Consider the following 9,633-nt stretch of genomic DNA (forward strand, 5'->3'; position numbering starts at 1 on the left):
GTTGGGCACAAAGACAGATGGAGTTTTCATAAACTCGAGGCAAAATGCTTTTTCCTTGGACAGATGAATGAAAGTCTTAGTTACAGGTCATGACTCCTCCGAGTGGATAAAGACCCTGATCATACATCGACAAGCATCCAAGAATGAAATGGCCCGCCATGAGCCCTGATCTTAATCCAGTTGAAAATCAAAGGAAAGAAATTTGTAGTTGGGCGGATGCATCCATCAAAGTCTTTGAAAAAACTGAATTGAAAATTGTAGAAGTCTCAGTAAAAATCTTGTATCCTACAACAAAAGAAAGGTCCTTTTAAACTGGCTGGATTTACAAAGAGGGGACACTAATCCATCTGTCAAAATAACATTTTATTATTTTACGATTGCATATTTTATGATTTCTCTGCTACTTTTCATGCCTACCAGAACCTGACAGTTAACTGTAAAATGATGCTCTTCCCCTTCACCCTCAGCTACTTGCACAGGATTATGTTTGTGCATTTTGTGTGCAAATAAGGATTCTATAGTGCATGTGCAAATCCATGATATTCATTGTGACACCGCAAAGTTGCTCACATTTATGCTGTTGAGCAGTTTTATGCAACCACAAGATGGTGACACTGAGTTAACATATAGGCCTTCAAACATCCAGATCGTGTGTATGGATCACACGGCAAATAAGAGGTAAAAGAAATGTTTTATTTTTAAATATACATATTATTAATTAACAGATTGACAGAGGCTATTTTTCAGTGTTACTATTAGACAGTTAATACTGTTTAATGTGTAATAATAATTCTTGTACCTGATATCTGACAATTCTTGTTTGCTCCAAAACGTGAATCTTCCATAAATGAGGCTTTAGCCAGAAAACATTTTACAAGCTGACAATGATGTAAAACAGCCATTAAACCCAGAAACATTTCTGTGGCCTGCAAAAGCAGCGGTCCTACTTTCCCACATTCTCTGCCTCTTCCTTCTATTTCCCTCAAAGAACGACAATAAATGAGTGTAATGAGTTATTATTACTATTACTACAGTTACTGTTTGTCCACAGTTGAAGTGGACTCTTGAGAAATGCTACAGCCAAGAGCAGAAGGTTCATGAGCAGACAAAGCCAATCAGATAGCTTATCCGCAGAAGAGCATTTATGGCATGATCACTCATTACTTCCTTTCCTCACTATATGGAAACATGGATGACTTTACGGTGTGGCTCAGCAGCAAGAGAGGGGAAAGCATTAGGGTATTCTAGGTTAACAAGGCGGCTAGCAGGATGTGCAGACTTCAGCAGGAGCCTACACCAGCTCTGAGGGATGGCACTCATGCAGAGTAAACTTCCTCAGTCTTATGCCTTCCAATGTACTGCAGTTTTAACCAATCTGGACAGTTAGAGGGTGATGTAGTGTGAGTCACCTCTAGCAAAATAAACCTCTTAGAGCTGCACTGATGTGCACTGTGTTTGCTGAACGTATGCGAGTGTATTATTTTTGACAGGCGAATCCTAAAATCCTGAAGTTTGATTTCTATCATTGTTAAAATTCATTTTCATAACCAAACTGACTGCTAATGTTTATCACACGCCAAGTATCAGCTTTATGCTGCTGGACGGTGGTGGATAGCGACTACATACATTCATTCTGTGCTGTTTGCTTTCAGGTGCTTGTACTGTCTTGTTTGACAGTTACTAATAACTTTACATGCTGATATTTTAAAAACGTAAAAAACATTTAAAATATATTGTACTTACCAATTTGTTGAAATCATAATCATAATTTCCTCGCTATTATTGGAGGGTCTTTATCTTACAGTGTAAAGTGCCTTGAAGTGACTGTTGTGATTCTCTCACCCCAACCAATCACAGCAGATGGCCCCGCCCCTCCCTGAGCCTGGTTCTGTTGGAGGTTTCTTCCTGTTAAAAGGGAGTTTTTCCTTCCCACTGTCGCCAAAGTGCTGCTCATAGGGGGTCATATGATTGTTGGGTTTTTCTCTGCATCTATGAAGCGCCTTGAGGCGACTTTTGTTGTGATTTGGCGCTATATAAATAAAATTGAATTGAATTGAATTGATTTGGTGCTGTATAAATAAAATTGAACTGAACTGAATAATAAAAAAAATCCTCACTTCAGACATCTGTAAGATGAAAAAAATGTTACTTACAAAGTAGAGCAACATTAAGAATAATCCAGTTCTATTCATTTGTATTATAAACAGACGCATTTATTTTCTTTTTGGCATGTTTGAGTAAAACTTTGAACGTTCAGCAGCAGAACCAGACAAAAAACATTCGATGTATCAGTACCTATATAACTTTCATTTTGAGATGTCTGTCACCTGACAGATAGAAGCACAATAGTCACACTATTTTACTTATTTTAACATCTCTGAATGAAAAGTCTCTCCCCTGTTAGTTTTTGATAGCGAACAGGAAGTGTGTACACAGTTTTTGGGGGTTAGCCATTAGTCGCTCTTGGAAATTAGGTTCACATGAGTGAACTGGTGGCTCTAAAAACCACGATGAACTAATGCAACAGTATCCTTGTAGGCTCATCATAGTTTTCACATTTGAAACAACCGTATCTTCCATTATTGTTAAATACACTGACATAAATTGGAGCTTTATTAAAACATAAATTCTTTTTCCACAACAGAGCGTAAGTTTGCTTCGGGGTTATTACATCTTCTTTCTGCTCGCCATACTCCTCCTTCTTCTCACCTTTGTCTTTGTGCACTCACTCCCACTCTGTCTCTTTTAAGGCCACTATAGACTAAACTGTGACCTAGTGGAGACTGTCTCTAATTACTTTGTGCTACAGTCACTACACCCCTGTCATCGCACAGACCTCACCGTGACTGTAGAGAGAATCCTTTCGCTGTGTGTGGCATTGCTTCGTGCCGTGTCCATAGATAGTTAGTTGACTTTTGTCGACCCTGCTAGAAATGAGCTAGACAGTAAAAGTTTCTGTTACTCAATGTTTGTGTTTTTTTTCCCCACATTTACATCCTTTAACCATTCCTCAAGTCAACCATATAGTTTAGAGTTTGACACGGTTTAATCGCTTCCTTAGTTTATTTCTCTCACATACAGATACACAAACACATCCACCTACTGTATAGGTCATTCTTCCATAAGCTAAGCAGATGTGCACATGAAGTATATAAATATATATATATATATACTGTATATGCTCCAAAACGTCTTCATCCTTGTCAGCAGTTTTATCACCATGCTGTTTCAGGCTACACTATACTGAGAACACAGTCAGTACGCAGCGGTGTTGGAAGGACCACTGCTAGACCAAACAAAGAAAGAGGGCAAAAACATGTACAAGTACAGTTAATTTACCACTGACAGGATATTAATAACTTTCCCTCAGAGGGCCTTTGGTTTCCTAGGTTTCCTCTCTTTATTACAGAATGCAACAACAGTGTTTAGTTAAGCATTTGACCGCATCATTTGACTTCTTTGGGTCACTGTCTTGGACTGGAAAAGTGTGAAGCTGATCAGTCAGTTTTCCTTGGAAACAGACGACGTGACAGTTTTTCAAATGTCTCTTAAAAGAGATGTAAAAAGGAAAAAAAAAAAACCCTTTGAGAACATATACTGTTTATGGCATATATGAAAGACTCCATGAGGGAAAAACCAGATGTCAGGTTCTACCCTCATGAGCTGTGTTTTTACAGTTTTATGTTCAGCTACGTATTTAACATCTAAACCCAAAAAGGATTTGAGGAGGAGCTTCAGTGTTCATTGACCACCAGAGCTTCATTTATTCCTGAAACATTTAATGAAAAATTGCACGATGTATTCTGTGTGTGTGTGTGTGAGTGTAGAAAGAAGACCTAGTTGGCAGCGATGTAGTATAAAATGTTAGAAGTGGTCTCCCATGGTGTAATTGGCATGGACTGGAGGATAGTTTTAGCTGGATGCCACGCCACAGACAGGCAGGCCTGCAGATAGACAAACAAAAAGTCTAATGGGCAATTAGAGGGACCTGGACGGAAAGCAAGACTCACGGGTGGAGAGGAGAGGAGAGATGGAAGGCCAAGAGTCGGCCAAAAGAGGAGAGGGGAGGTCTGCAAAGGGGGAATTGAAAACATGTGCTGTGGTCTGACTGCTGGTCTTCCCCCCTCTGCCTCATCCAGACAACCACACACAACAAAGACAGGAGATGGGCCAAAAATGGTGTGAGGCTGAGTGCGAAGGTGATGATACATGAGCAGTGACTAGTAGTTTTCTATGAAACAAAGATGGCAGCTAGCAAAGGCTAAACAACTGCAGATGGCTGTTTTAGTACGCGTGTGGTTTTTGCATTGTGTATAAGTAAGTTGTGTTTAGGTTATGACAAAAGAAGCCGAAACCAAATAAATATTTAAAAAAAATGTTGCTTCTGAATTCTGCCCAATTCTCACCTTCCCGCTATCATTAGAAAACACCCGAAACTGTTTTATAACCCTGAGGTTACACATGTAACAGCTCTGAGACTGTCGCTCTCTGCTATAATGAAACTCTTTCACATTACAGAACATCTGTGATGTTTTCCCTCTCTGCGTTCTCATTTTCAGCCAGCTGAGATAAAAAAACCAACACCACTGGATTCTTCAGCTTTACTTAATTAATTTGATGAGCTGGTCAAATTGCAAACTCAAGGTCTCGGCGTTTCTAATGTGCAAAAACGCATCTGGATCGCGTGGCTTTGTTATACAAAATCAACCAAAAGAGCGGTGAGTCAAAGGTATTTCTCTACAACAATCATCTGAATGCACCCAACCGCGAAAATGACACATTACAGTCTGATTGAGTTTGATTGTGACTCATTATTTCAGACGCACAATGTGCTAAACACATCTTTGACGGCCAAGATAGTTTGCAAATTGAGATTTCTCGGCAAAACGTAACCAGTTCACTTTGGTATTTTAACATCATCCCAAGATTTAAATGTCTTATCCTGCTTGTCTGTAACGTCGGCATTGCAACAACATTACCTCATGTTTTAAATTAGACCACAAACAGTAATGTACTTTATCCGCAACATCATTATCTAACAAAAAAAACTTTCATTTTTCATATCTAATAAACAAACTGAAGCCACTAAATCTGAGCATAATTATAGGGATCCTGGTCTAAAGCTCAACAAGTTATAAAAATCCTAAACAAGAGCGGGTAAACTGTTTGTTCTTCTTTGTGTTGTTCAAGGTCACTTACATCAGAAAAATATGTAACTTTGAGATTAACACAAAAGTATAAATATATAGTAAAACAACAAGTTCTGTGGTTATTTCTAACTGCCAGCTTGAATTTTGAATTAAAATAAGAAATTTTAAAATGAAAAGATTAAGCCATCTTTAACGCCTTAATCTGCTCATGTGCAGTACTACACAGGCAGAAAAAGATAACTCTGAGAAAAATTCAGATCCCTGCAAGAAAGATTAGGTTTCTTACCTGATCAATATATGCATGAAAATAAAGCACAAAGGTTTGAATAGAATAAATGAATAGTCCCAATCTAAACTATTATTTGCAAAACGTGTTAATCTTACCTTAATAATCATTGTCGAACCACAGCCTCTTGCAGTGGGTGCAAAGCTTCTTTATTCTACAGATATAGAATATTTTTCACCACAAAATATTTTATCTATCAATAATTTGTAAAATAAAATAAAAAATACTACATCCAATCTGTTACTGAATACAATTTTGGACAAAAAGGTCAATCATGCATGAATTTATCTCACTTTTTATGTTGATTCTGAATATTATTCAGTTAAAAGACATTTTGTAGGAGCTGACTGCTGTTTTCTTTAAAGTTTATTGTTTAGAGCTGAAGCTGCTGAATTTTAATCATCAACCACTGATTCCAGTTACCATCTGGAATCAGATCAAATGTTGCTACATTGATGCAAATTATTGTGGTACTTTTCTTGCTTCTCTACTTTTAAACAGAGGAAATGATAAATTATTCATGTATCCTTAAGTAAAACTATGCCAATGTGTGCATGTGTTTACAAGCGCTTATGAAAAAATGCGGCAGCTTGCAAGTTGCCCACCTGTGTTTAGCTTTTGCATTTGCATTCACGTAGCATATGTGCACTTGCAACAGTGTGGCCGGGATGTGCTCGAGTGCTTGCGGTGATTAAAGACTGGGTCCGCAGCAAGACAGCGAGGCAGCGTATGTATCATTGGTGCAGTGATGGTAGAAGTGGTAGTTAGAAAAGGAGGAAGGGGAAAAGGAGGAGGAGGGGAGTCGGACACAGAGAGACAGACGCCAGCCTCGGTTTGGAGCTGCGCCTGAAGAGGGACTGTGGCTGACGGAGAGTGGAGGGACTGGGGAACGAGGCAGAGAGGGAGACGAGGATGCTGAAACGCTGAAATACAGATGAATGACAGAATAGAGAGGAAGCCGTAAGAGCAACAAATGGGCTGAAGGAGCAATAAGAGCAAGCAGCAAAGTAGATGACTGAGAAAAGTGATATGTGAAGTGGCTAGGCGGAGGAAAAAGAGAAGGAACGGGGGGAGGCTGGAGGGGTGCCGTGGCTGGGGAGTGAGGAAGAGGAGGAGGAGGAGGAAGAAAGAGGGAGAAGGGGGGGGGCTCATTAACCAGTGCGAGATTGGAGCCTCAGTGGCTTGCTCGCATTCAACCACACTCCGCCTTTGATGAGGGCTGGATCCTCAAGCTCAATCAGTCCCACATGAGTCCAACTGAGAGGGAGAGGGAGACAGAGAGGCCAGAGAGACTGTGAGAGGGAGACAGAGGGGGTGGTAGGGATGGCGAGAGAGAACGGAGGGAGGGAAAGAGGACAGGAAAAGAGACAGGAAACAGTAGATGGTATAGAACAGGATGAACAGAGGAGGAATGACAACCCAGGGGAGAAGAAAAAAGCCACAGAGAAATGGTCTCTGTAACAAACTACTGTTCAGAATAAAATTGTGTGCATAATACAAAAATATTTGACTGGATACATTCATCATAGCGAGGGAAGAGGCATGAAAAGAAAACAAACAGTCGCTTGTGACCGTGCATTCATTTGCATCGCTCGGGACAACATTTCTGTGGATTTATGCTCACAAGTCACTGTGACTTATCCACAGAAATGTTTGTGTGTCTGTGTGTGCGTCCTTGAGTTATATGCAAGTTTTCATCAATGCAGAACGGCATCAGTAAACAAACGAAGCAAAAATGTTGCATTTTTTAGCATGAAAATTCATTCTTAACTTTTAGAAGAAGACACTTACTGGCTTTTTCCTGATGGTTCAGCTGATGCTCACATCTCTACGCTTGAAGTTTGCTCAGTTTTTACCGAAACTATTCTATTAAAATGTAAACGACGCAATAATGACATCATCTTTAGAATTTTCTTTTATATTACATGAAAATCAATTCTTGACCTTGACAAACGTGTCTGACAAGGGTTCATCTGCTGATGTGCACATAGCAAAACTGACATTACCAACATTTGTGTGTGTAATGCTAGCTGCTGAAAGTTAACGTTTTTTGAAGGCTATACGGTACGGTTCACACTTAAGTTTTTGACCAATAAGAGTACACTTTAGTAGGTTAAGTAACATTCAGTTACTTAACCCTTTAAGACCTACCATAGAACCAAGTCCGCCAGAGCTTATATTATATTTTTACATGCTGTAGTGCCATTTTTGGGAGCATTTCAAATTGATATACATCAATACAACCAATATAGCCCAGATTTTAATAATATGTCTGCATTAAGTGCATAGTAATTACATAAATTGCAAAAAAGTGCAATAAACTACCAAAAATTTGAAAATCGTTTTGGTTTTTTTAACATATATTTCTAGTTAGAGAAATTTAAGAGGTTTATCCCTCAAAACTGTAAATACAAAAAAGTTGCACAAAATAGTTTCCCACCACAGGAAATTTATTTTGAGTGTCTTCATAGTTTTATTTTTGAAATGCACCAATTTTTATATACTGCAGGAAAAACGAAAATAAATATTATAGTGCAAATTTACAAAAAAAACAGCATATGCATCAAAATAAACTATTTCCAGCAGTGCAATATGAGTCCTAAGCATCCCAGAAACGACACAGAAAGTCATAAAGTCAAACATAACTTTTAAAAACACCAGTATAGGCTCATGAGGCCCTGATGGTAAAAAACTACATTTCCACAAAACGACGTCACTTCTGGTTTCGGGCAGGTCATGGCGGACATGCGATAGTTCGAGCTGATGGACGTAGGAAGTATTATGAACAGCTGATCGGATCGGCAAAGCGTGTTTCTGGAATATTGTGTTTTTGTTGCTGCAAGTGCTTTTTATGCAGTTTTTGCAAAGCTATATGTGGAAGGAAACTGTAACCAAGGACAAGCTGATGGCATAAGATGTAAGTACAACTCCTCCGGTTTCATATGCAAAAAAAATTATTGCGCTAGCTTCCGTGGTTGCAGAGCTACCAGGATTTTAAAAAGTTAGGCAAAACGGAGCGGGCACCGTTTATAAAGCCGCTTTTGTATTTACCGGCTTTAAAGGGTTAATGGAGTCTTCATGTAGGCGGCAGTCAGTGTTCACACACTTAATGCAATCAAAGTATGGCACACAAACTATAAAAGATTTAGACACTACGATGTCTCCCATTGGTTAGTACAGTCCCATTTTTAAATCTCATTCTCAAACATGGTTGCGTTTTAAATCTGGAAGTTATGACCATCTTTTATATACAGTCTATGTCATGGAACCAGCAACGGTGCAACACATTCGCAAAGCTGCTAAGTGGATCTTGAGTTGTAAATGTCTTGTCAGATTTTATTAGACTTGTTTTTTTCTCATTGTGTATTTTTTGTGTGCCAAGAGTTGTTTTATTTTTGTACTTGTATACACTAATTGAGCTTTCTTTGCCTGTTTCTGGCTGTCATTGGGTCTTCATACTTTATGTGTGTGTTTGTGTGCACTTGTAATGAAAAATGGCTGAGCTGTGTGTGTGTGTATGTGGGCATGTTTATATATGGCAATGTTCCTGACTGGCGTGTGGCATGGCGTCACTGCTCTGCATGAATGTGGCAGCATTTAGTGGTTCTCCTGGAGCTCAGGTCTCTCGCTCTTTCCTTTCTCCTGTTTGCTCTCTCAACACCACATCAGCACCAGAGGGCTTCAGAGTCATTACCCCATTGCTGCGTGTCTACCAGAGGCAGGATTAAACTTACAGACCAATCTCCAGCCTTCCTTCTCCTCTCTCGTACATATTGTTCTGCAGGAATCAATTTACCACGGCAGCCATGAGGGATGCAATTAGTGTTTGCCTAAATCACAACATGTTGCCCTTACTGCTCAACTGCTGGTTGTGCTTCAAGTGCATATAAACACAGACTTACTTAATAAAATGCTTTGATGCTGGTGGAATCTGTTTGTCTTATAGAGAGAAAATATGTTAGATAATAAGACATTAAATCAGCAAGTTAATCCCAAGCGATACCAGATCTATCTTTATATGATGCCCAGCTTCTGTAGACCAGATGGGTGGGCATGGATGCAATTGCATCCCTGTTTAAAAAACTGGACGATGTTATCTGGATGATAACCTAAAGGCTGGATGTAATGCTATATTCTCTCGCTGAATCCCCTCTACCACTTGGCAGACGTATAGAATTGAGGTTACTTTATTGGTTT

This window comes from Neolamprologus brichardi, chromosome 5 (assembly GCF_056152115.1).
Source record: "Neolamprologus brichardi isolate AB-2024 chromosome 5, ASM5615211v1, whole genome shotgun sequence".
In the NCBI taxonomy this organism is placed as follows: Eukaryota; Metazoa; Chordata; class Actinopteri; order Cichliformes; family Cichlidae; genus Neolamprologus; species Neolamprologus brichardi.